Below are 27606 nucleotides of genomic sequence, written 5' to 3' on the forward strand. Positions count from 1 at the left end.
CTCATTGGCTAATAACTTGAGATTGACACATCGTTATCCAATGAGCGTGCGGGAACTTCCGACATAAAGTTGTTTCCTCTGAAAAACCAAAGTCTGATTATTTTTGCCTCCACTGACGGAGCCTGTTGTTCCCGCCACAGAGACACAGTAATGTCAGAGCGGTGTTAACACTCACCCTGCCTCAGCACAGCTCTCACTCTCCTCCTGCTCTCTCACACTAAACGGAGGCTCAGCTAAACTCACTTCCTCTCTACTTACAGGAAACCAGCGCTCAGAGGAGCCGACCGGCCTCACATTTCACCCACAGACACGAACAGCGTGGAATTATTTTATGTCATAAGAAGAAACATATTCATGTAAACACTCACCTGCCTCAGCTCCACCTTCCTCCTCCTGCTTTCACTTTCACTGCTGCTCCCTAAACACAGAGGATGCTGGGACTTGTAGTTTTTTCCTTCCGGTGCGGTCTTCCTCTTTGTTTGTTTGTGTTCAAGTTATTTCGATCATGTAAGCATCAACAGAACACGTGAGGCCACACAGAGTTTGTATGTCGAGGTAGGTAGGAGGGTTTGAGGGTTTGGGGAGGGGTCAGAGGGAAGAGGTCTCTGCAGTTGCAGGACCTCTAACATTAGAATCTAAAAATGTGTCTCATATAGGTGTTATTTTGGTACTTTACACATCACAGTTTCAACAACTCCTTATATGGTACAAGTTCCTCTTTTCTGTCTGGCTTCCTGTATTTATTAATATGCTTGTATATTTCTACACTAACTTCCTGTTTTTCAGTCTGGCTGAGCACTTAGTTTGTGAGTCAAAAGTGGCCTTGCTTTTCAAACCTTCATTATTAAAGTACATAAAACAATATAATCAGAAAATAAGCACTAAGAATATATTAATTACATGACAGTTCTCCCCCTTTTTGTGTTTCCTAAGAAACACGACATAATTCCTAATTTATCCCATTAAGTTTACTTGCATGTTAAAAGGCTAAAATATAACAAAAGAGATTATTAAATTAAATGAAACCTTTCAATTGCCCAACCCTGTCTGTCCCCTCAACAGGTTTTATGTTTTCAATGTTTCCTTATTATTCCATCATAATTACTTCTGTCCACAACAAATAAATCAAGCTCTAAGACAGCACCTGTGAAATGTGAAATGTCCTAAATCTACTTCCTACACCCCCTTTTTTTTACCCAGAATCCCAGTTTAAACCCACTTCTGACTTCCCTCAGTGCTCACTGTAAACTCCAAACAGATACCATTAGCTTTTCTGGTAAAAGGTCCTAGATTATTTTGTCAATCTTTGGAAACTTCCTCTATAGAGTTAACCCATTTCATCTTCAAAACGTAGTCCTGGTTTCTTCGCCCCCTTTAACGGGTAGAGCATATCCGGCCTGAAGACTGTGTTTGGGCAAGTTACATAACATAGAAATCCTGCAACTATTCCTAAAGTCCCTCTCATTACTCTTCATTACTTTTATGCTCACATTTAGCCTGTTTCTAATGAGCTTTTAATTTCCTAAACAACACATTTTCTGGAACAATGGTTCTCTGTGCTCTGTGTTTCTTTTGGTTCCCCTTTCTCTGGTTGGTTCCGTTCGGTCTGGGGCTTCCAGGATTCTCGCCACCAATGTGGTCGCTGTGGTCCTGAAATCTTCTCCTGTAAAGGATCCTATTCTAAAAATCCTTCTATCCTTTATATTAACTTTACTTAATCTTTAATTAATCTTAATTTACTTGATCTCAATGTTCTTTATGTGTGTGAGCAACACTTTTAATTTTATTAAACACACCCAGGGTAAGATATACACCATCACCATATCAGCATAAAAACAGACAGAGACGTTCCTCTTTCTGTCACATTCTTCCATAGCTGGCAATTTGTTTCACCCTCCAGATGATTCCTGGGGACTTACAATTTCTAGATTTCTTCTGTCATTTGTTACTAGGCAGCTCAACTGCAGTTAGAAGCTAAATGGATTCCAGGCCCTCGGCCTGGCCTATGTTTAAATCATTTGTGTTTGTAAGTGTGTATGCGGTTTAACCTTCTGCTGCTCCAAGTCACTTACACAATAGATCCTCAGGACATCGCACCCAACGAAGCTTAAGACCTTGAATATACTGAGCATCAACTCTTTCATGAGCACAATATGCAATGTGTGTATACAATGATTATAGCTGCACCTTTAATAAAAGTTTTAGGCTAATGCCAGTAGCTTTAATAAATGTCGGACCCAACTGTTCTGTGAACCCCTCCATGGCTCCAGGTTAGAGAGTCTCAGCACATTATAATGGACATAGTTTATGCGATCAACATTCTTATTTGGAGTTATCCATATGAACACACGTTCAAATCCTGAAGCTAGTTGGTCCACTAGTTTATACTTATCTGGAACTCCCCTGGGCCTTCCTATTGAGTCAATCCAGGTAGGCGAGTTCATTCTAGGGTCATAAGCATGTATCCCCTGTGTCCCTCTCTTTGCCAAAATGTGTCTCTTATGTCTGGCCACCAATGTGCGTGTGTTGCGTTGTGGTATGGCTTTTACTTTGTTCCCGATTAGCATGAGTGGAGCTCCGAGTCGCACCATTGTGCACGTCCCTTCACTTCCCATATGGGCACGAACCAAAAGGAGTTGTTACGTCCACAATAATAATAGAGCCCACTTCTTGCCCATGTTCCAAGTAAAGGGTTCGTTTGGCTTACATTGTTTGTGGTTTTCCCCGAGAGTGTGACAGAGCACCAACTTGGGTCAATCTCTCCCAACTTGTACTTTATCTTATCCGTTGAGAATTTAAAGCATGTGTAGTTGTTTCGTTTGGGCATGAATGGTCCTACTTGTGTTTGCTTGTGAATTAGGGGAAATAAGCTGGACAAGATAGTCCAGTTGCCAGTACTCACCGCTTCTCTAGTCAACCGCAACATGCAGTCATAGCCCCACTTGTCCTGTGGATACAGTGGTGCGGGCTCCGTGAACAATGGTCTAGCTGAAGCACAGGCAACACAATCAGATACATGTTGTTCTTTAGCATTTTGAGCCAGGTTACTGTCACTGAAGCCAGTGACATGCTCAATCAGGTCCTCAGGCTTCAACCTAGTGTAATCCACCGTCAGGACTTTTCTCCCTTTTGTTTTCTGCTTCTCTTAATGTAATGGTACATTTTATTTTACTTTATCAGACTTACCCAAAATATATATGCTTTCGTTACTTTGCTCCTGTCTCCCTCCAGTACCAGCTCTTTTAATAATTTACTGTTTTAAAGGAAAAAAACTTGGTCACTTGGACAAGTCTTTGTTATTCTATAACTGCATTTTATATGAAAAGTCTAGCGATCCCCTATGTGACTCATAAATATTACTTTGGTTGTAATTATTTTCCTCTATCAAATTTAATTGACTTCTAAAGTGGCCTGCTTTTGTTAATAGTAACATGAGTAACATCCAACATTTTCTCCTCTTTAGCATTTGGTATTTTCCCCACTATATAATGTACTACCATAATCTTAACCCAGTCAATAAAACAGAATTTTCTCAAAGCAAACATCAGCAGCCCCAGAATTAAGTCTTCTGCTCCTCCTGCTCATGGTAAAAGTAAAGCAAAGCAAAGCAAAGCAAAGCATCCCCTTTCTCTTGCCAGTGTGGTGAATTGTTTGTCAACATCTACTCATCCTACTCTTGGTCCAGTCTTTATCTCAGTGTCCAGTCAGTCCAACATTTAGTCCACATCGTCTGTCCAGTCACACGCATTCACACCAGATATTCCTGATAGTGGAGACTCCCGCGCAAATAATCAGATTCTCCACCCTCAGCAACGTGAGCTCATTCATGTGTTTTATTTTCTTTAGTTTTTTGTTATTTAGGAAAAGAGTTCTTTATGCTTTTGGACTGGATTGACTCGCTGCATTCATTTTAGACAGGGACTTACAACCTGATCAGGTCCCCACAGGTCGGCTTTTCCTCAGCCCATTGTAATCTGGAAAAGCTCACCTTATATTTGTTCTCCCGAAAATGTTTACAGCGCTGTTAATTCAATCTTGCAGGCCTGTTTAGAACAAAAATGAGAAAAAAAGAGCTGATTATTAGCTCATCAAAACACAAAACATCATCACCTGACAGGTTTTTTTCTTAAGTGCACTGTTACAATTTTTAAGGGCCCAATTCTAACCATGTCCATGTTTAGTAAAACTCCCTCTACTGCAATAAGAAAACTGTCTGAGGTCAACTGACATAACTTCACCTGCTAAATACACAGAAAATCTTGTTTAAGGCCGCACAGTTTTCACACCATTGATATTCTCATTAAGCCCTTTCTAAAGACGTTATTAGGGATGGGTACCGGTATCCGGTGCCATGATGGCACCGGTTCTGACATAAACGGTAGTAACCAGACCGAAAAGCAGCGTACATTTCGGTGCTTCTTTTTTTTCCTGAGCTGTTTTACACTTTAGATTCTAGCCAATCATTTTACGTTTCCGAGGATAGTAGGCGGGTCCAGGTACGTACATTCTTTTAGAGCAGAGTTACAGATTAAAAATGCCCAAGGCGAAGTGGTCAAAAGTCTGGCTGTACTTCACAGCAAAATATGCAAACTCAGCAGCCTGCAACAAGTGCTTTAAGCTGATACTGTGATACTGTCAAAGGAGGTAACACCTCGAATCCAATTAAACACTTGGCGACGCATAGCGTTTTTTTTAAAAGCCGAGAAATGCACCGTATTTGATAGCTTGCTGCGAGACCTCACACCGTGCACCTCTACTGCGGGTGTGGTGCCTGTTATCGAACCCGGAGTTTGCAACATCCCCCAAAAACCCGAAGAGGAGAGTCCTGGCCCCTAGCCCTGCCGGTGTAGCAGAAATGATGACGGATGATGATGGCAGCAGCGGCCGTTCTTCTCTGCGTGAGTAGCTTAATGTTGTTCATGTTTAATTTACGTTGAGTAGTGTAACAACCCTTTTGGGTTATAGCAAGTAGGTTACCCTACTATTGTAGTAGTTGTGTGAGTCTCCTAGTGAGTGTGTGTTGTTAGCGGCAGCCATTCCATGCTGCTCATGTTCCATTCTCCGAGGAAACACCTTACTGTTGTAATGGCCTGGCGCCGGCGACCACCGAACCCCGCACATGTATGTACGGACAGAGTAGAGCCGTGGAGACCTGGCTTGTATGGTCTTATGTTGCTGATAATGAATAAAGGTCTGTTGTTTAATTTAACTGACTGGCTTCGAGTTATCCGGCTAACCTCCACACCACATGCCCGCTGGACCTACTAGCCGCTCCTTCCTCGCCAGACTGCTGTTACAGTAGGCTAACCACGTTATTGACTATGTGCACGTTAGCATATGCTACTTCCGGTGCGGAAACTCCTGTGGGGAGCTTTTTTTCCGGTGTCCTATTCGCTCCTTGTTTACGGTCCAAAACAAGTTAAGCAAATGAATGAATCAAGCGGCGATTTACATTTCTATAGATGTCTTGGGCATTTACCCAATATATCTGTAAATGATGTTCATCGACTTGTCGATATTTTTTCCCCGCGCCCCAGAGCAAAAGAGAAAATGGATTCAAATGTTATATTTCTCAGCTGTCCCTCGTTTATCGCGGGTGTTATGTTCTAAAAATAACCAGCGATAGGTGAAATCAAGTAGCCAATTTTATTTTTTGACGGTGCAAAACGTTTGGTGGACATCGTGGACATACAGTACTGCACTTCAGAGTCACACTGCTAGCGATCGATGCAGCGATTCTGTACTGTACAGGAGAGACGTCACGGAGGAGATCGTCTGCAGCGATCTGGACGCAGGACACAATGTGATGTAAAAAAAAGCATGCAAACTTGCACTAAAAAATCTGTGAAACAGCGAGGTGAAATGTGAACCGTGTTATAGTGAGGGACCGCTGTAATTTTGAAGGTAAGTCACAACATACCCTTCGTGAATACTAATGTATAGAAACTGTTACCAGCAATCATTCATTTTTTGTGTGGCTTTTTTCACGGTTTGTTAACATGCTGTGTGGGTGTGTACCTGACTTGCTGATATCAACATAACGGGGGAAACATCTGGTTTGACTATTCTTCACCTGTAGTTTGAATGCTGAACATTTGCCTGTTTAGTCAAGTCAAGTCAAGTCAAGTTTATTTATAGAGCACATTTAAAAACAACCAAGGCTGACCAAAGTGCTGTACAGTAAATACAGATAAAATACAATAGAACACAATTTCGTAGTAACACCTCGCTGATAAAAATAAAATAAAAATAAATAAAACAAATAAATTAAACCTTTCTAAAAGCCAATGAAAAGAGGTGAGTTTTAAGAGCGGTTTTAAAAGTTTCTAGGCTTTTGGAGAGTCTGACGTGAGGAGGTAAGCTGTTCCACAGTCTGGGTGCAGCCACAGCAAACGCCCTCTCTCCCTTTGTCTTTAATTTATACCTGGGAACATCTAAAAGCATCAGGTCGGCTGACCTCAAAGATCTCCTGGGGCGATAAGTACTAAGGAGTTCTGACAGGTAAGAAGGTGCAGTGCCATTTAAAACCTTAAAAACCAGCAGTAAGATTTTAAAATCAATCCTAAAGGCAACTGGGAGCCAGTGGAGAGAGCAGAGAACCGGAGTGATGTGGTCTCTTTTTTTTGAACCGGTCAACAGGCGAGCGGCAGCATTCTGCACCAGTTGAAGGCGATGTAGACAGGAACGATCTAGGCCAGCATAGAGGGAATTGCAGTAGTCTAGCCGTGAAGTAATAAAAGCATGGACCACTCTTTCTAGATCGTTCCTGCAAAGGTAAGACTTGACTTTGGCTAAAATCCGCAAATGATAAAAAGATCCCTTAACTACAGAGCTGATTTGTTTATCAAGTTTAAAAGCATTGTCAAAAATAACACCAAGACTCTTAATGGAAGAAGTGCAATCGGAGGTTAGGGGTCCCAAGAAGTCAAGGGAGAAGTTGGGATCTTTGGGAAGCCCAAACACAATGACTTCAGTTTTGCTTTCATTAAGGTGTAAGAAGTTAAGAGTCATCCAAGTCTTAATGTCAGACAGGCAGGAGAGTAGCGGCTGCAAAGAAACATTGCAGTTCAACCTCAGAGGGAGGTAGATCTGAATATCATCGGCAAAGATGTGGAAGGACACATTATGTTTACGGAGCACATCGCCCAGAGGGAGCAAGTACAGAATAAACAACAGGGGGCCTAGTATGGACCCCTGAGGTACGCCACAGGTTAAAGGAGCTCTGGGAGATGACAGTTCACCAAGGTGAACAGAAAAACTCCTATTACTCAAATAGGACTGGAAAAACTTTAAGACAGTGCCCTTTAAAACCGACACAATGTTGAAGGCGGGATAGCAGTATGTTGTGATCAACAGTGTCAAAGGCTGCTGTCAGGTCCAGGGTTACTAGGACAGCAGCACAACCAGAGACAACAGTTAAAAGCAAATCATTAAAAACTCTCAGTAGGGCGGTTTCTGTGCTATGCCGAGCTCTAAAACCAGACTGGAACTTCTCATAGAGATTGTTATTGTCGAGAAATAGCTGGAGCTGCATGAGGGCGGCTCGTTCCAGTACTTTGGACAGAAAAGGGAGGTTGGAAATGGGCCTATAGTTAGAGAGTAGGGATGGATCTAGATTAGGCTTTTTAAGGAGAGGTTGAACAACAGCGTGCTTGAAGGGTGTTGGAAAACAACCAGAACTGAGGCAGGCATTGATCAGGACCAGAAGGAAAGGTCCGACTGAGTCCAGAACCTGCTTCAGAAGCCGAGAGGGGATAGCATCGGTGGAACAGTTTGTAGTCTTAACCTTGCAGACTATTTCATGCAGCTGAGAGAGAGAGATTGGTTCGAACTGATTAAAGGCAGAATGGCACAAAGATAAAACACAGGGATTGGAAGGTTTAAATCATAAGACCAGTCACTATACAGAGATGTGCTTCTGAATGTGGACGATGTGTCTTCTGCTGCAGTAATGCAGTTCTGCTTGTGTTGAGTGATGTAAACAACTGATCGATCTAAACTCTTTAAAAGTCAAAATTGATCATTAGATTTTTTTTATGACACAACAGCGGTGAGTATTCCCACCTTCTGCTCTTTGTAACTTAACGCCATCTTTCCGTTTTCGAGTTTTGGACATGATTTTGGAGTATATCTTCGCAGTAGCGATTGACTGCAAAGTAAAGCTACCGGAAATGTACAACCCCACATCCGGTGTCAAACCAGGAATTTAGCATTTTCTCGTGCACAGGGTCAATTACATTAATGCATGTAAGGTGAACTAGCAAACATCATCATAGCTACATGCGGCTGTCTTCTTGTTTGATGGCAGATACTCCCTTCACCCTGGCCAAAATGGCTAAAATGACCAAAGAAAAAGTGGAAAACAGTTAAACATGAGAGGTTTTTGGACAAAGTTTGTGTTTTTTCCATTGTTTAACCACTGCTTCCAGCCAAGAATGATATCATATATGCCCCATAGCTGCAGAAAAGGCTAACATTGTTATCTTTTTACAAAAAAACAGCTGAACATGAGAGGATTTTGGACCAATTTTGTGTTCTCCATTCTTTAAGCACTGGTTTGAGCACCGTTTAAGCACCGGCACCGTTTCAAAAGTACCGGTTTGGCACCGGTATCGCATAAAACCTAAACGATACCCATCCCTAGACGTTATAACCATCTATCATCACTAAATTCTAAATTTCTTTTCCAAATCTGGACTACTGCACTTAGTCACAGACCTGACCACTTTATTTAATTATCCTGTCTGTTACCAAGCCTTTCTCCTCACACAGTCACAGTGTGTCTTTCAGTGCAAGCTTCACTCATCCAGTCAGACAGGAAACTCAAGTTCTTCTTTTTCTTTTCCTGTCCCCAGTCATTCAACTAATTTGCATACTGAGTCATATCTCAAGAAGTTGCCGTGACAAGAGAAATGCATATTTAAACATCACCACATTATTGAATTATTTTTATTTTCTTTCTACAGTAATCACTTGTTTTGATCAATCTGTACAGGAGCACTCCTAATTCACTATTCTAAAAAACTACTTTAAGCTTTAATCACTTTTTCCTTTTCACAAACATCACTCTATTGTCATGGAAGTTCCCTGAGTTATTCCTCAACTTCAGGGTTTAAGTGTGTTAAATTCACACTATTTTAACACTAATGAGAGATAACAAGCTGATTTTCATTGCATGTGTGTTATTAATCAGGTTTAATTGATGTCTGTGCAGTGGAGCTGCAGATCCACCAGGGCATGTTCTCAAAGTTGCCTTTCCTACACATTTCTCTGCTATAATTGGATCATTTTTAACTACTTTGCTATGAGTCCAATGATCTTTGTATCACTTTTTCATCACACTAAGTGACTTGGACAAGATGATAAACAGACTCACATGCTGAAGATGCTGTCTAATCTTCATGAGCTCTCTTGTATTTGTAAGTGTTATTAAGGTTAATACATTTTCTGCTTGTGTGTGTGATTTTGTGTATGTTTCTTTTTTCAGTGTTTCAGACTCCTTCACAATTTTCCCACTTAAGCAGTCAGTTTTCTTTTCCCAGGTTTGCTAACCCAAATTTAGATTTCCCACATTAAATAACAGCGTTCCTCTGCGTTCTCACCTCCTGCTCCCACTCCGTTGTCCTCTCCCACTTCAACAGTCCAATAACAGGAAGTTCTCTTTCCGCTTTGTCCTGCATTCTCCACTGTCTCTCTTTAACTGCCATGTTATTGCTCTTTGGAACTGCATTCCTTGTCTTCAGCCAGCAGTTAGAGCTCGCTTGTCAGGTTTAGTGACACATGGCGCTGTAAATAATTCAACCAGAAACTTGGCCTGAACATTTCCAGTGATCTTAACCTATAACTTTCTTCCGACTGCTACATGTGGAAAATTGATCCAGATCTGCTTTGCACCTAAAAGTGACAAAACTAAGACATTTTCATTATTATCATCACTGTTTAAACAACACACTTCTCTCTCTCCGGCCAGAAACACCTATTTATGTCATGTATTCACATTCATGAGAGTAAGCGTGTCTTTGTTGCGTGTATGTTGTGTATTCATATTAATATTCAGTGTAAGCTGATCTTCATTGCCTCGATGTGTTTTTATAATCAGGTTTAATTCATGTATCTTTGCACTGAGCTGTGGATTCAAACTGTCTCACTTTTGATTCTCTCCAAAAATAATTTCACATTTAACAATTTGTGTCTGTGTGTTTTCTATTCATTCATGTAATTATTAGTTTATGTATTTCTTTCTCTCTCTCCTTTTAAAAAAACACCTTTCTGTTATGATGCTCTGGACATTTCTAAACCTCCACCAGTTCAGCCTCCATTTTCAATCCAATTCCCCAATCCAACGAAAGAACTCGTCCGGGCTTGACCTCTCACTGGTCCCTGTCCGTCTTCTCACAGTTTCCTGTGTGGACTTCAAATCTCCAGCAAACACAGGCCCAACTCAGCTGTTTCTTTTTCTCTGTTTCTTCTCTCTTAATCTTTTCAGGCTTTTCTTCAAGGTTAACTTCCAGCATGGCAAATATCACGTCCAGTGCCTTCAAACAGTCATTTCACTGGTTAAATTCCCAGCTTGTAATTCAAAGCTTATGTTCCATCAGTGGTACTCATACATGCTGCTGCTGGACCATTCAGTGTTATAGGTCAGTTGCACTGTCTTTTGCCTGCTGTTAACTCTTCAAGTCCACGGTGTTCTGTCTGTCTTCCGTCTTCTCTCTTCATCAGGAGATTAACTGTCCTTTAAGCTTCTTCTCCGGATATGGACAGAATGAGAGGTCAAGCTGTCAAATTCTAAGCCAAAGCGTGGCCTGTTTGTCGTCCCAATTCTGTTAATCTATCATTTTGCCGCTGTACTCATGTTTTGAGGTTGAGTAAGTCCATGGGCAGCTGTATTAACACACTAAAACACTTATTTAATATCATTTTCCCACACATCAGCCAGTTCCTTTTATGGGCATGCAAAGTTGTTCACTTCCAGCCAGACACACACACACTCTCTTCTCTCAGACTTCCTCTTTTCACGCACTCTGCTATGAACCCACGATCTTCACCCCAGTAGTGTTATTATTACTTATTTGTTATTTTGTACAAATCACACAGAATCACTCAGAGGCAGTACCCACAACATTCACACACTTAGAATCACCCAAAACATGCTTGTGATAAACTATTTTCATCAAACATGCTGTTTAGAATCGGAAAGAGGAAGTAGACCGCACCCTGTTAAGTGCGTATACGACCTCAAACTGAAAGAAAAACAATTAAAACCTCTAATCAATTCTCACATTACACACCAAAATCAAAAAATAAATCACACCAGCATTTATTACTGAAATTCTTGCCTAGTTATACTTGCTATTTAAACAGAGATATTTGTCTTCAATGCCTCAGGGTTTAGGCCCGACACAATATCTGCAGTATGCACAATTCATCGACTATAGACCAAAAAATAAATAATTTCATCAAAAGTCACTAAAAGAAACCCAAACTTTATTTATTATGTTCTAACATGCATAAGCCAGCGTCTAAAAACCCACAAATTCAGCGATGTTCACAACAATATATTTATAGAATCACCAATGATTAAAAGGATTTCACAACATGCATACTTTCATTTCAACACACACTCTCAGCATCCTTCCAGCCTTAAATCACTGTTAAATTGCAAAGTCTTTAAATGTAAAAATGTTTATTTTATATTACAAAGACGTCTTATAATCATAACAACAAAACAGGGATCCCTGACATACTCAACACAAAATCCTACTCAATTTTGACAAATTTTAGCAGCGTCCACTTGGAATCTGACCCGCACTATGGCAGCGTCTTTCACCAGAGTCTGACCTACTGTACGAAGCGTCCACCACTAGGGTCTGACCTTCTTTGTGATCAATTAACCAGTATCAGTCCCGGACTGTGGCCCGATTTCTAAAACACTAAGTCAATTTAAAAGCGTCAACCAACCCAAACTTCCACGCCCGAAACCCGGTTTCTCTCAGTCAAACAAGTGCATAAAATCGTCCCAGATGACAAGAAATGGTCCTGTGACCACTAGCTATTAACGAATGCCCCCAGTTTTTGCGGTGGCTAACCAAACTAACCCTCCCCGGAGGACTCTGACCCGCATCCGGGCACAGAGTTGAAGCGAAACCTTCTGAGCAAATGCACTTCTTAGAAAAATTTTAATCTCTTTGAAAACCCCACACAAAACCACACAAGCAATTTTATTGATGTCCAAGCCCGGCTTTATACTCAATAGGGACTTAAATCCCACAAACCAATGACCAATTCCCTATTATGCTATATTCTCTTAAACACACATTGTTTCTTTTTCTCTTTTACCATGAAATACCATATTACCTTTAACTCAGTACTGTCATTCTCAAAGTTTCATTATCATTACTTCAAAGCTTTACTTTATTCTTAAGAATTTAGTTCTACCACTACTGAGCCAATTTAATAGTTAAGATCATCAACTCAGCGAACAGATAATTTAGAATTCATCCAATATGCACAAATTTGCTTTTTCTTTGAACAGGTTTGTGCCTACCTTTAAATCTTTTTAGACCGGTCTCCTGTTCGCCTCATATCACATCCAACCTTCGGCCACATTTGTTCTCTCTGTTGCAAAGGGAACTGGGCGGAAACACCAAATATTCAATTCAATTCAATTCAATTTTATTTATATAGCGCCAAATCACAACAAAAGTTGCCTCAAGGCGCTTCATAGATACAGAGAAAAACCCAACAATCATATGACCCCCTATGAGCAAGCACTTTGGCGACAGTGGGAAGGAAAAACTCCCTTTTAACAGGAAGAAACCTCCAGCAGAACCAGGCTCATCTGCTGCGACCGGTTGGGGTGAGAGAAGGAAGACAGGATAAAAGACATGATGTGGAAGAGAGACAGAGGTTAATAACAGATATGATTCAATGCAGAGAGGTCTATTAATACATAGTGAGTGAGAAAGGAGACTGGAAAGGAAAAACTCAATGCATCATGGGAATCCCTGGCAGCCTACGTCTATTGCAGCATAACTAAGGGAGGATTCAGGGTCACCTGATCCAGCCCTAACTATATGCTTTAGCAAAAAGGAAAGTTTGAAGCCTAATCTTAAAAGTAGAGATAGTGTCTGTCTCCTGAATCCAAACTGGAAGCTGGTTCCACAGAAGAGGGGCCTGAAAACTGAAGGCTCTGCCTCCCATTCTACTTTTAAATACTCTAGGAACAACAAGTAGGCCTGCAGAGCGAGAGCGAAGTGCTCTAATAGGGTGATATGGTACTACAAGGTCATTAAGATAAGATGGGGCCTGATTATTTAAGACCTTGTATGTGTGGAGCAGGATTTTGAATTCTGGATTTAACAGGAAGCCAATGAAGGGAAACCAAAACAGGAGAAATCTGCTCTCTCTTTCTAGTCCCTGTCAGGACTCTTGCTGCAGCATTTTGGATTAGCTGAAGGCTTTTCAGTGAGTTTTTTGGACATCCTGATAATAATGAATTACAGTAGTCCAGCCTGGAAGTAATAATTGCATGAACTAGTTTTTCAGCGTCACTCTGAGACAGGATATTTCTAACTTTAGAGATGTTGCACAAATGGAAGAACGCAGTCTTACATATTTGTTTAATATGTGCATTGAAGGACATATTAAAACCTGATTCTTTGATCCCCATGATAGAACAGAGAAAACCCGACTCATAGTGGTCAAAACATTTATAATTCTTTTTATTCAATCATCTTCCGGAAGAGAGAGCCCTGCACAGCCCAACGGCAGTTGCAGGATCTCTAACATTAGAATCTAAGAACGTCTCACATATAGGTGTTATTTTGGTACTTTACACGTCACACAGTTTTGATACAAACACTCCTTATATGGTACAAGTTCCTCTATTCTGTCTGGCTTCCTGTATTTATTAATATGCTTGTATATTTCTACACTAACTTCCTGTTTTTCAGTCTGGCGGAGCACTTAGTTTGTGAGTCAAGAGTGGCCTTGCTTTGCAAACCTTCATTATTAAAGTACATAAAACAATATGATCAGAAAATAAGGACTAAGAATATAATAATTGAATGACAAAAGCAATGACCTGTTTGTATTCTCCTGCTGCCTATTTAACCCACTACTCCTCTTAACTTCTAATGTGTTTTGTACCCCATGTCTCCCTTTTGTTCCATTATCCTATGCCATTCTCCAGAAGTTCTTACTTTATGTCCAAACTATACTTTTCCCTCAGATTTCAACAATGGTATCTGCACATCTATGTCCACTTTTTTAACAGCTGCTTTAGCCAACCTATCTGCTCTTTCATTACCCACAATACCTAGGTTGAGGGGGTCAGACCAGCACAGTGTCTTTCAGCATACATGGATATTTCATCAGTCTCATAGACACTGAGAACAATTTGTGTATGAGACTAAAGAAACAGTCCACACATAATTGAACAAAAGGCCTCTAAAGTTCTGTGGTTGCCACATTTCCGCATGACTGTTTAATTACAGCAAAAACCATCATTATAATTATCTTGATTGATATTGTAATCTCAGTTTTCAACACAATTGTTCATTAACTTAAACAATGTTACAAGATAAATATATATTCTTAGTGCTTATTTTCTGATTAGATTGTTTTATGTATTTTAACAAGAGAGGCCTTTATAAACCAAGCCCAGACGTGAGACAAAACCTAGGTCAGAGGGTGACAGGTCGCCTAGCAACGGAGGCTTTAGTAAGGGGAAGTTAAGAAACAGGAAGTTTAGTGCAGAGCTGCAGAGGCATATAAAAAAAATATAGGAAACCAGACAGAAAAAGCAGAACTAAGTAACACACACACACATTAGTCTGAGCAGAAGGAGTTGTTTTGATGGAAACTGTGTGTGTCTGTGTGCGACCTATAGCAGAACTATGTATACCCATTCTGGCTTCTAATGCTTTCAGACCTGAGCGTGTGTCAGTGGGTACAGGTCTCCGTTTCTGGAAATGTACAATAAAGATCATTTTTTGAACTTGACCACTCTGAGTCGGAAGTCTTTCTCTGTCGCCAAAAGAATTCAAAAGAAGGGAATTTAATAGTCACATAGCATCGATTTGTCACATGGCATCGATTTGTCACATGGCATCGGTCTGTTAGGTTTTGGGATGAGAACGTGTTGGATGGTTACCTGTCTTGGTCTGGTGGAGGTCTCTTCCCATAAGAAGACTGATGACTTTTTCATTAACACTGAAGTGTTTCTTTCTTCTCTCTCCCCTCAGATGACTTCACACTATAACCAAGGACACCTCATAGAGGATCATCTGATTGTGGCTTCTCTAATAATCTTTCTAATAGTAATATTGTTCACTGTTATGTTACAGAGTGAAGTGAGATTAGTGCTGTAAAACTTCCATAACACTGAACAGATGCCACCACAGATATGTTGAAATCTCAGTCAAAACTAGCAAAAACAAATGAAATCCATGAATCAGAAATGCTAATTGTTGAACAGATAATTCAGTCTGTACATGAGGAGGATCCACTTTAGACTAAACTACATACAGAAACACAGGAACCAGGGCACAGTGTAAATCCAGGACCTCTGTGTGCAACAGCTGACCTGTATGAACACAAAATTGAAGTCCACGTTGATGCTTTCTGTCTGTTTAACTTTTACATTTGAAGCAACACATTTTACTTCAAACACACAGATCAGGTAGAAAACTGTGGATTAGAAAACAAATTCATCAAGAAGGTCCTGAAGCAAGAAGTTCATCATTGCATAGAGTAAGAAAAAGGACATGAATCATCCCACGGGTCTGTGCAGTCGTTATGTTATCATCACCTAAATCATGTCTGCATACTGTGTGTGTGTGTACGTGTGTGTGTGTGTGTGTGTGTGTGTGTGTGTGTGTGTGTGTGTGTGTGTGTGTGTGTGTGTGTGTGTGTGTATGTGTTGCTTAAACATGAGCAGATTCTCAGGCGATTTCTGTTTCCTAACCATTGTTTCAGTGCACACGTCCCATCACTACATGTGTGTTAAAGATTTCTTTGGGATCAAAATCATCCACTGACAGTTATCAGTTCAAACAGAATGCAAATATCAAAAGTTCAGACTTCAGAGTTACTAAAACAGAGATCTGAGGAAAACTGGTTCTTCACACGACATTTCATGTGTGAACAGTAGAGGTGGTTTCATTTTCAAATGTAGGTATTGCAGTGAGGATTGCAGGGAGACATTTGCTGAATAGCTGCAGCTCTGCTCCTGTAGACTGCCTCTAAATGTGTGTGTGGTAACAAAGTCACTTTAATTAAATGTCACCTGTCAGGGAAAACTTTGTGTTAACTGAAGAAAGTTCACTTCTCTTTCATTGCAGCTCCACTGTTATTTTTGATGCACTCATTTGTTTAATAAATGATTGGTGGTTCAATCCCTGACTGCTCCAGCTGGCACGCAAAGTATCCTTGAGCAAGACACTAACCCTCTCCGATGCATCCATCAGAGTATGAACGTGTTAAACAAGAATCAGTCCATTCACCATGGAAATATCAAAGTAGAAAGTGATGTCAGTTATGATTGGCTGCACAGCTGGATCACATGATAAAAACTAAAAAAGCCCTTTGCATAGCGGCTGATCCCACGCACCCAATGCAAAGCTTCTTCAAGCTGCTGCCGTCGGGGAGGAGACTGCGGAGTCTCCAGGCCAGGACCAGCAGGCTGAAGGACAGCTTCATCCATCAGGCTGTCAGGAAGCTTAACTCCCTCCCGATTCTGCCCCCTCTCCCCTCTCTCCTCCACGGTCTCACTGAACTCTGTCACACACACTCACACACACACACTCTCTGACTCACTCACTGGCCTGCACCAGTTACCAGTCACTTTGTGGAGCATTGGACTGCCATTACCTCATAAGACTTTGTTGTTACACTATCTCTTACCGTACATTACTATATCTCCATTTGCACTATTTGCCTATTTGCACTACTCTGCCTGGTTTGCACTCAATGTCATTTACCCTTATATTGTATATTGTATAGCTTTCTTGTTATATGTAAAATTGTATTATATTATTTAATTTTATTTAATTTTTTTTTTTTTTTTTTTTTTTTTTTTTTTACTTTAAAATATTTTACTTGCATTTTTAATCACTCTTATATTTAAATGTTCATTTTCTATTTTATCTAGGGATTGAGAGTAACGAAGTTTCTATTCTCTGTATGTCCTGTACATGTGGCAGAATTGACAATAAAGTTGACTTTGACTTTTGACTTTGACATGACCAGGTGAGTGGTACAAATAACAGGAAGCTTCTCTTGTGGCTTTAATAATCATTTGAATTGATAACTTATGATTTACAGACTGTTCTTTATCTTTTCATTATCGTCTGAAACACAGAAAAATATCAATGTTGGAAAATATGACATTTATATCTAGTTTCTAAAGGATGGTTTAATTCTCCAAAGGCTAACCAAACTAAAAATGTAATGATTTTTAAATATATTTAATGAATCACTTATTGACACATTTAATTAATTATTTAAGAATCTATTTATTTAATTCATTTGGCCCTTCTAGCCCTGCAGCTGTGCCTGTGCTTACATATCCACTGGTATGTATCCTACAGGTATTCTCACAGCAGTGCTGCTGAACATTAAATGACCAGCAGATGTCAGTTCTTCATAATAAGCAGTTAAACGAGGCTTTGTGTGATCTGCCTTTGGGTGAAGCAACAAAGCCGGAAAATTGGACACATTCACAGAGCTTTACCACACCATCACTAGACAACAATGGCATTATTTTAACTAAAAACAAATAATCAGAAAGTCTTCTGCCTGGTCGCGTACCTCTGTGTTTCTGTAACATGACTAATGAGCTGAAATTCTCCTCACGACACCACCAATCAGCTCAAAGGGCCCTCGAGTTTACCTGCATGCATCTGTTGCACCTTCAGAGAGACATTACTCCATTCTCTTTTTTCTTGCAACTTTATTCTCCTCAGTTCAGGTTTGGAGTTTACAGGCAGCATAGCGTATCATCAGCAAAACATCGCTCCCTCACGTCTCAGACACTGTTTTTTTTTTCTGTGCTTACTGATGACATCACACGTCTGAACTCTGACCTCCTGGAGCCTGTAAACTACAAAAATTAACTAGAAATTGTCCAAAAACAAAACACAATTAAATAAGAATAGTCTTTAAAGATTTTCCCAACAATTCAGAAAAATGTAAGTTTTATAACTACTTTTAGAGTGCAGCACCCTCCCCCACAAAAGAAAAATGTTGCCACACATTTTCTTTCTAATCTTTGACAATTTACCAAAAATAGAACATTTAACTGAAGATGAGCGAGCAAACAAGTATTTCCACACATATTACACATTACTGGGTGAGAGGCTATACCATCTCTTAGTATCTCAGGACAAGTCTCTCATGGTCACGATACCAAACTAAATGTTCATAGTCCTTTTGTACTGAAGGATGGGTTATCCCTCAAAGTATTGGTGGGCCCGCCGAATCTTCGCAGTGGGACAAGGAAAATGCCATTTACACCCCAACATCATGTGATTACACACTTCAAAACCATGAGTTCATTAAACCCATATTGTACCCACATCTTAGCTCTTTGACGCTAGAATGATAAACCTTTTCTCAATTTATAATAGTAATAATGCTCAGAGTACCTGTTTTTCTTTTAACTGTAACATGTGTCAACACCACATCAACATGAACTGCAACTGTAATGTTACGCTTAGATTAAACTCTCTTGTGAAATTGACTCTGTGTTTTCTGTTATATCTATTCATACTGTAAAGGATACATGAATGATGGTGGGACAGAGGAATGATGGATGGCACTTGAAGGGCTGTTCACACTGACAGGGCGCGTGCTCCATTGCTGGACCGTTGGCTGGCCTAGTTTTTCATATGTGTAGACACGCCGGGGCTGTCTCATTCTCTTTGATTTGTGCCTCCATGTCTCAGCATCACTCTGCTCACTCTCGGGTCCAACAGCTGGAGCTTCAACCTCCTCCTCCAAACTGCGTCTCTCCTCCACCTGTTCCTCTTCAGGATGCCCCTCTGCTCTGAAAGCAGGCTCAGACTTCATGCAGGAGCTCTCCTCTCTTCAGGAGAGATACAGGAGAGGTGGAGGAAGATCTCAGCCTGGGCGTCTATTGTCTTGTGCAGTCTGGAAGATAAGTGGATGACGGGGTGGGTGCAGTTTTCTCTGTGGAGGGGTCAGGTGGACTGTCCCGGGCTCTGTGGGGCCGGGCTGCGCTGCTGTTCTGGGCCCCCGGTCCGGATGGGCCTGGGCCCCCTTTCCCTGGTGGGTTGCGGAGTGTGGGGGTGCCTACTGGGGTCAGCGGGGGAGATGGCCCCAGGGAAAGGTCACTTGCCCCTCCCTTCCTTCCTCCCCATCTCCAGCTGCCTCCCTCTTCCCACTCCACCGCAATCACCCACACATGCAGGGCCTTGGGGTAAAGGTGTGTCACCAGGGTGTAGGGGAGGCATCCCCCCTTCTCTCCCCTTATGGCTTCTTGTGCCTCAATTTTATCTCACAACTTAGACATTCACATTACTCACACTCTCATAACACATACATATAGGACCTTGGGGGTGGGCACGCTACACGGACTCCAAATTACCATCAGGGTGTAGACCTCACCCCTGTGAGATTTTTCTGTTATCATATGTTATCTTACACCTGTAGTTAAAGTAGTTGAATTATGTTAACTGCTGTAGGTCATATATTATCATTTAGTTTAGATTGTGTGCTGTGTATGTAGTCTAGTCCTTATTATACTTTTGGGTTAAAAGAACATAATCATTTGTAGTTCATTAGATAAGTGTGCATCACTCTGTATCCTTGATCTGCTGGGAATGTGTTACACTGTTTTCTTGACATCCTTTATTGTTGAATCATAAAAAGAAGGTTGTAAGCAGGAGACTTGGTGTCTAAGACAGGGGAGATAGACCACATTCCCTACCCCCACCTTACAGAGAGCAGAGAAACAACTGCCGAGGTCATAACTTAGGAGAAGGAGAAAGAATGTGAATGTTTGGGCTTTTACGACTAGGTGGGGGCCACTAGCGGCTATAAGAAGCTGAGTAACACATCACCATTTCGAGACTTGCGGTGACCCTCTTCAGGCATGTCTCCCCATCATGATGGTCCTTGTGCTCTTAAGTGTTGAATTGTATGGAAATAAAGTATTGTTGATTGAGCATAAATACACCGAGTATTGTCCTTCCTTCAGCCCAAAGATTCAAAGAATTGGGAGATTTCAACACCCCTGGCGTCGTTGCCCACCTCTCAATTTTAAATACATGTAGACACTGAGGGCTATCAGGAGGGGCTATGCGCTTACCTGCTGCTCTCTGTGTTAAGAAATATATTCTAAAACACTTCTTCAGTAAAGACTCATAGAAGAGAAACACACAGAACTTCTTGCTAGCAAGGGCAGCCTCCAGATTGAGAGACTCGCGCTGAGAAACTGCCCCGGTCTTTTATTTATACTTCAGTGGGTGCTTGTGTGTGTGTGTGTGTGTGTGTGTGTGTGTGTGTGTGTGGGGTCAGAGTGTGACCCCATAAAGACTTCCCTAAACCTGCTGGTCTCGAAGTCCAGCAGTTCATCAAACCAAAAAGCACTTAGACTAAGACAGATATAGCTACGTTAATCCTACCGTAAAACAATAAAACAAGGTACGACCTCTCCCATGCTCCTAGGATGTGGGGGTGAACACCCTAGAATGTTACAGACCTCCTAGGATGAGACATTCTTTCAATATGCCACCAACTATATACTTCTACACACAAATAATTACATGCAGCATTCTACCATATGCAAACTTATATCATTAAAAGATTATACTGACTACTAAGTACAATTTTCCTATTAACATTCCCTCCTGTTGTCAGTAAAAACTTTAAATGAGATATCAGTATATAACATCTTGCTGTACATTTTCTGTCACATCGTCATTAATCACACAAAGTCTTCATGTTCCAACAGGTCGGGATCATCATCATCACTTGTCATGGCTATGTATGCAGCAACAGCAGAAAATATTATGCGGTTAATCATGAGTTTTAGACATGGCACGTTACAAAGACACAAAATAAAAGTAAAAATATCCCAACTCCGATGAGTAGTCTTTTTAGCACCTGTAACCAGGAGCCAGTGTAGAGCCAAGAAAATCACTTACATAGTCCTGATTTTGGGCCTGCTGGATCTGTCTCAAAGCATTCAGGGCGTCAGTCATGTTTAATGAGTGTGCGTCTTCTTTATGTAAATGCAGCATGTGTTGTTGAAGAGGACACAAATTCCCCTTTCTCTGCTAGTATCATAGAGTAGTTCTTCCCTGGGAGTTGGTCCAGGAACATATATAGTGTGGGGTGTGTTGCCGTGCTGGGTAGATGGGAACAGACATAATAGTCTGTATTTGCCGATTCTGCTTTTGTTCTGTCGTGGATATAACGGTACCAGGCATTGTTCATCCACGGATGGATGTGGTCAGACACAGGTCAGACGCAGGTCGACAGGTTCCAGAGGTGCCATAAAAACACTATAAAGTTAGCCATCCATAGCTGTGGAAAGAATGTTATTCACATCACCAAAGTAACCTTCACATTTTCCCAAAAACACAGTGTAAAAGCATCACCAACTCATAACCTGTAAACACAGTTTCCTTCACACATAAACCCAGAAATCCTGTAGTAGAAAAACATTAACTAATCCTCTTATAAATCACATGATCAAACACATGAAAAACTGTAATGCTGTAGAAAAGAAAATACAAATGTTAGCGCTGCGCAGGCGTATGCATACTTTGTCACAGTTACCTCTGTAAGCAACACAAGATAGTGAATAACACCCCTGGTAGATGCACAGACACAGAAAATGGCATTTAAAAGGTAAAACCATCACGCAACCTCGAATGTTGCTGTCATCTTTCTGCTCCTGTAACAGAAGACATAAATTCATCCACCCTTTGTCCTGTCTAGATGGAGGTTAACCTTGAGTCGTGGTCAAGTCTTGTCAGCTTTTACCAGTCAGTCAGTTTTTTTTTTTTTTATTTCCATTCATTCATTCATTCATTCTTTCTTTGCTGATAGTGGAAACCATCGTCGCATTTAGTTTCCACTTTCAGCAAAATGACGTCATTTCAAAAGAAAAAGAAGAACTTTTAGATCGGATTTCCTCGCTGAATCCTTCTTAGGGAGGGACTCTCATTTTCTAATTGTCCCAAATAAGTGGCTTTCTCCTGAGCCCATTTTAATGTGGAGAAACTCACTTGTAACGGTTTTCTCGACATGTCGTCTGTGCTTTTCACTCATTTAAGCCACAGATCTATTTTATTCAATTTTCCTTTTTTCCCGTCATCATAAAACGTGTGACATGTTGTCATGCACTTCACAAAAGAAGTTTATTCTTATGTATTCAGAGTTGTGTATCTGGGTACAGGATTCACTCGCACATCAAAACAGGAAACTCAGTGTTTTAGAGTCTCCACTCTAACAAACTCCAACACATCTCATTCACTCGTGCTAGAATTCAGTCACCTTTCATTAATCTAAGAACGATCAACTAATTTGCATATCAGCTATTAACCCACTAGGATGACAGGACAACAGAAATGCATGTTCAAAATGTTATCACAAAAATAGAATTTCCCTCATACAGTAAATTACTTGTGCTGCATCAATCAAGCAGGAAGCATCTCCCAATTTACTATATCAACAACTAAATTTATTGTCTTATCACTGGTTGGTCAAACCAGAATCTTTTTTCCCACAAAGTTAAACTGTTGTCCTGCAACCTAGAGAGTCAATTTGTTGCATTGGATAAATTCAGTATTTGATAAAAAGTGTCTGCTAAATTGACACTATTTTAACACTGATGAGAAATAACAAGCTAATTTTCATTGCATGTGTGTTTGTGTTATTAGGCAGGTTTAATCAATGTCTGTGGAGCTGCATATCCAGCAGAGCATGTTCTTAAAGCTGCCTGTCCTACACACTTCTCTGCTATTATTTGATCATTTCTTAACTAATGTGCTATGAGTCCACTGGTCTTTGCATCACACTAAGTGACTTGGACAAGATGGTAAACAGACTCACATGCTTAAGATGTTGTCTAATCTTCATGAGCTCTCTTGTGTTTGTGTTAGTAGGGTTAATGCATGTTCTGCTTGTGTGTGTGATTTTGTATATGTTTCTATTTTTGCAGTGTTTCAGACTCCTTCACAATTTTCCAACTTAAGCAGTCAGTTTTATTTTTCCCAGGTTTGCTAACCCAAATTTTGATTTCCCCACATTTAACACCAGGACTCCTCTGTGTTCTACTTACTCACTCTGTGTCCTCTCACTCTGTTGTCCTCTCACTCTTTTGTCCTCTCCCACTTCAACAGTCCAATAGCCGGCAGTTCTCCTTCAGCTTTGTCCTGTGTTTCACTGTCTCTTCTTGCCATTTTCTCCAAAGGTGGCAAATGTCAAACTCCAACAGTCTCCTCAAAGGTTTTCTTCACATGCACAGTGAAGTTGCAGCTTGTTGGAAACACAGTGCCATTCATCCGATCAGGCAGGATGATGGGTTTGCTCTTCTTCTCTGATGCTGTTTGTCCGCATTGCTGCTGCTTGCTGGGACTCTTTGCTCAGGACTTGCTGCTGTCTCTTTATCTGCCATGTTATTGCTCTTTGGAGCTGCATTCCTTGTCTTCAGGGAGGAGTGAGAGCTTGCTTGTGAGTTTGAGAGACACATGGTGCTGTAAATAAGTCAGCCAGAAACTTGGCCTGAATGTTTCCAATGATGTTATACTATGACTTTCTTCCGACCGCTGCATGTGGAAAATTGATTCAGGTCTGCTTTGCACCTGAAAGTGACAAAACTAAGACCTTTTTATTATTATCATCACTGCTTAATCAACACACATTTCTCTCTCTGTTTTTGTGAACAGTCCTTTCTTAAAAGCCGAAAATGAGATTGTAGTTGTTCTTGGCTGATCAACACAAAACCTTTTTCCTATGATTATTTCATCTACAAAGTAAATTCTCTCTTTTTCACTCTCTTTTTTTCTTCTTCTTTACAATAGCTGGTGACCTGCAGAATCACTGCTCTCACAATCAGAGGCAATTACTTTTACACAGCGCACAAAAACACTGTGACGTCAAACACATTCACACTCACTTTGTCATCTGCGTAAATAAATCACATGGCTGATGATATGTGCCATGGTGATCCATAAATATGATCACAAGCTTATTTAACTATTTTTCAACCCAACAAAACAAATAAACAAAAACATAATGCTGATGCTATGAACACTCTACACACATGAGTCAAGATGCAGAAAAACTGCTCACGGAAACTCTGCACACTCCAGTTATCACAGTTATCATAGTTCTGTTTCCCTCTCTTTGAGGAGTTCTCAGACAGCTCTCGATCTGATGATGTGTAGCTTGCTCATCAGCTCAGAAGAGACCACAACGCAACCTCACAGTGGTCGTGTGCTTTGCCCCACACAGTGGCAAAGTCTTGCACTTTCATATTCAATTCGGCGTCTCCATCATGTACCTTTAGATGTTTCATACAGGGTTCAACATATTAGTTGTTTTCACAGGTGTGCTCTATATCTCAACCATGGCTCATAATAAGACGACAGTCTTTCAAACAGGTCAAGTGCCTCTATGCACATCATTAGTTTAAATATTTACCTATTTTACTTCATCTCATATGTCATTATACTGAATTTGAGCAACCCTAAGCTTAATGCAGATTACTATTAACAACTGGTTAAATTAATGGTCTGGAGCACCGGCTGTTGTTGATCAGGGCAATCTAAAGAATCTGCGTTTTTTGTTTTGTTTTTTGCTTTTTGTGGATTTCTCCACCTATTTGCACTTATTTTACCTGCTCCGGTTTGTTGTTTTTCTAACCATTCCTCATCAGGTGTTAATTTTCCTTGTTTATTCCCCATTTTCAAAGATTTTGCTGGGCCGTCGCTGGCACGCTTGACTTCAGAGTGGTTTACTGATACGGCCTTCGACTTCACCCTAACGGTGAAGCGGTATCAGTTTTATGAGATGAAACTCAACCGTTCTCCTTTGTCACCAGTACGTGAGCCTCAGCAAAGAAAACAAAAATGGAAGTAGTTCAGCAGCGTATTGTGCTGTAAAATTAACTTACTTCCAGACACATACACACACATATAGACATTTGCGCGCTTTTACAATTTGTTACGAAGTAATTTTGGCTACCTCTAAAACCTAAGTCTAATTCAGCTCCTTTTGGCGAACCCAACCTATTTTATCACGTTACTTTAAACCTTTGCGGCCATTTTATATACCAAAATAGTGTTTCTCACCCCCGACGTCTCACTGACGGTTCGGATCATCAGACTGAATCCCACCGCCGTGGACCAGGCACCGGCCCAGACCCGAATTCAACGTCCTGGGGCTCTCTCCTCGTCCAAGAGGGCTGTGCACAGGCTTCGGTGCCGGCTCCCCACAGCGTCAGGAATCAGTGCTGGATCCTGGAACAGAGTCACAGATAACAGTTCTGATATTTTCTGCTCCGGCTACGAAGGACCAAATAATGTTAAGAAATATATTCTAAAACACTTCTTCAGTAAAGACTCAGAGAAGAGAAACACACAGAACTTCTTGCTAGCAAGGGCAGCCTCCAGACTGAGAGACTCGCGCTGAGAAACTGCCCCGGTCTTTTATTTATACTTCAGTGGGTGCTTGTGTGTGTGTGTGTGTGTGTGGGGTCAGAGTGTGACCCCATAAAGACTTCCCTAAACCTGCTGGTCTCGAAGTCCAGCAGTTCATCAAACCAAAAGGCACTTAGACTAAAACAGATATAGCTACGTTAATCCTACCGTAAAACAATAAGATAAGGTACGACCTCTCCCATGCTCCTAGGATGTGGGGGTGAACACCCTAGAATGTTACAGATCTCCTAGGATGAGACATTCTTTCAATATGCCACCAACTATATACTTCCACACACAAATAATTACATGCAGCATTTTACCATATGCAAACTTATATCATTAAAGGATTATACTGACTACTAAGTACAATTTTCCTATTAACACTCTGGCAGGTAGCTCCATGCCCTCCTGGGTTTTAAATGCACCTTAGAACACACATGCATCAACACTACATATCAGCGGGCGGAGGGAGGTTTGGAGTCTTCTCACACCCCCGTTCTCTACGACCTGCTGGAGCGGGGGGCCAGGAGGAGGAGTTGGCCGTCCGACTGGGGTCTGGAATGTGGGGCCTCCCTGCTTCTGCGGAGTCGGGGCGGTCTGCTTCTCCCCACCGCAGGGAAAAGGGTAACACCACCTGGGTCTGGGTGCAGTTTCCCCCTCCAGGGGCAAAGGTACCTAGACCCGGTTCTTAGAGTACGCTTGGGGAGTTTGATTGTGTGTACAGTGTCTCTCTATGTCTGTCTCCACGTTGGTTGAGTGTGGAGTAAGTGCATATGAGAGCATGAGGGTGGAATGGATGTTTGTATCTGTGTGTGCCTGTATGTCTGTGTCTATATGTCAGGTTGGGTATCAGACGCCACCTCTCTGGGGACATCTCAGGCCCTCTAAGGTATGGAGGCCTATCTCCCCCCACCACTCCCCCTGCCAGTGGCAGACGCCCTCAGACATCGGTGCATTGGTGGTTCTTTGTGTCCGGGGATGGGCGTCCAGGTACACACCAGCTCACTCCTTGGTGACTGCTTATTGGGGCCTGGAGCCTGGGGCTCGCTTGGGCCACTTCGGGGATGGGGTGCCCTCGGCCTCTCGGCCTGGGGCTCGGTTACTAGGGGCGCAGCTGGCTGCCGACGGAGCTCACGTGCACGTCACTGCAACCCCCCCTGGCTTCTGCTCCGCGGCTGCTGAGTGAGCCCTCATCTGGGACTCTCCTCAGCTCTTTCTGGGACAGTGGCGCGGCTGCCCCTCTGTTGGTCTTCCTTGGTCTCCTGTGTTCTGGGGGCCTCTGGATGTCTGGAGTCTTGATCTCCTCCATACCTGCTTCATGCCCTGGAGGACGGGGCTGTGGCCCCCCCACACCCTCTAGCAGATCATTACATGAAGGAACCTTTTAAAAACAAGCGCATTCATGCTCACAGGTGTACACACGGGTGCTCACACACACACAAACTACACCCTTTTTGGCTCCTACCTCAAAGCACACTGTGCGCTGTCGATATTATGTGCTGCACAATAATGTTTAATATTTAGTATTTACTGTTATATTCCCATATATCATCGTGATGTTGTTTATTGTATTACTCTCGTTTTCTTCTGCTTGTTTTCTTTTTTCTTTCTCAACAGGTCATCCAGGTGAAAAGAGAAAAGAAAGAAGAAGAAAAAAACAATGAAATGCAGTTTAATAAATTGGAATTAAAAAATGTTTTTTGAAATTCCGTTTTTAAAACGGGAATTCAAAAATGAATTTACAAATGCAGAATTGATTCTACAATTCATTATTTAGGCACAGAATTCATTATTTCGATGCGCGTGGCTCTTGTGGTCCTCCATACAGGAGTAGCAACGTCAATTAAATAAATACATCCCTCTGGTCTTGGTCTTGGTTTAGGCGGTCTTGACTGCAAGTCTAGTTGCACCAGTGGTGCCATGA

General features: G+C 41.4%; 2 long non-coding RNA genes across 2 annotated transcripts; one reads left to right on the forward strand and one right to left on the reverse strand.

Moving 5' to 3' along the window:
- LOC120722833 lies at positions 1-18085 on the reverse strand. Its single transcript, XR_005693608.1, has 3 exons — positions 18069-18085; positions 14715-14719; positions 1-393 (listed from the first exon to the last, which is right to left on the reverse strand). It is a non-coding gene; the product is annotated as an uncharacterized LOC120722833 (long non-coding RNA).
- Positions 14857-27606, forward strand: LOC120722838. The gene is made up of 3 exons (XR_005693613.1): positions 14857-15067; positions 17554-17555; positions 27596-27606. It is a non-coding gene; the product is annotated as an uncharacterized LOC120722838 (long non-coding RNA).

The sequence above is a fragment of the Simochromis diagramma genome, unplaced genomic scaffold, assembly GCF_900408965.1.
Source record: "Simochromis diagramma unplaced genomic scaffold, fSimDia1.1 OVJJ01000621.1, whole genome shotgun sequence".
NCBI lineage: Eukaryota > Metazoa > Chordata > Actinopteri > Cichliformes > Cichlidae > Simochromis > Simochromis diagramma.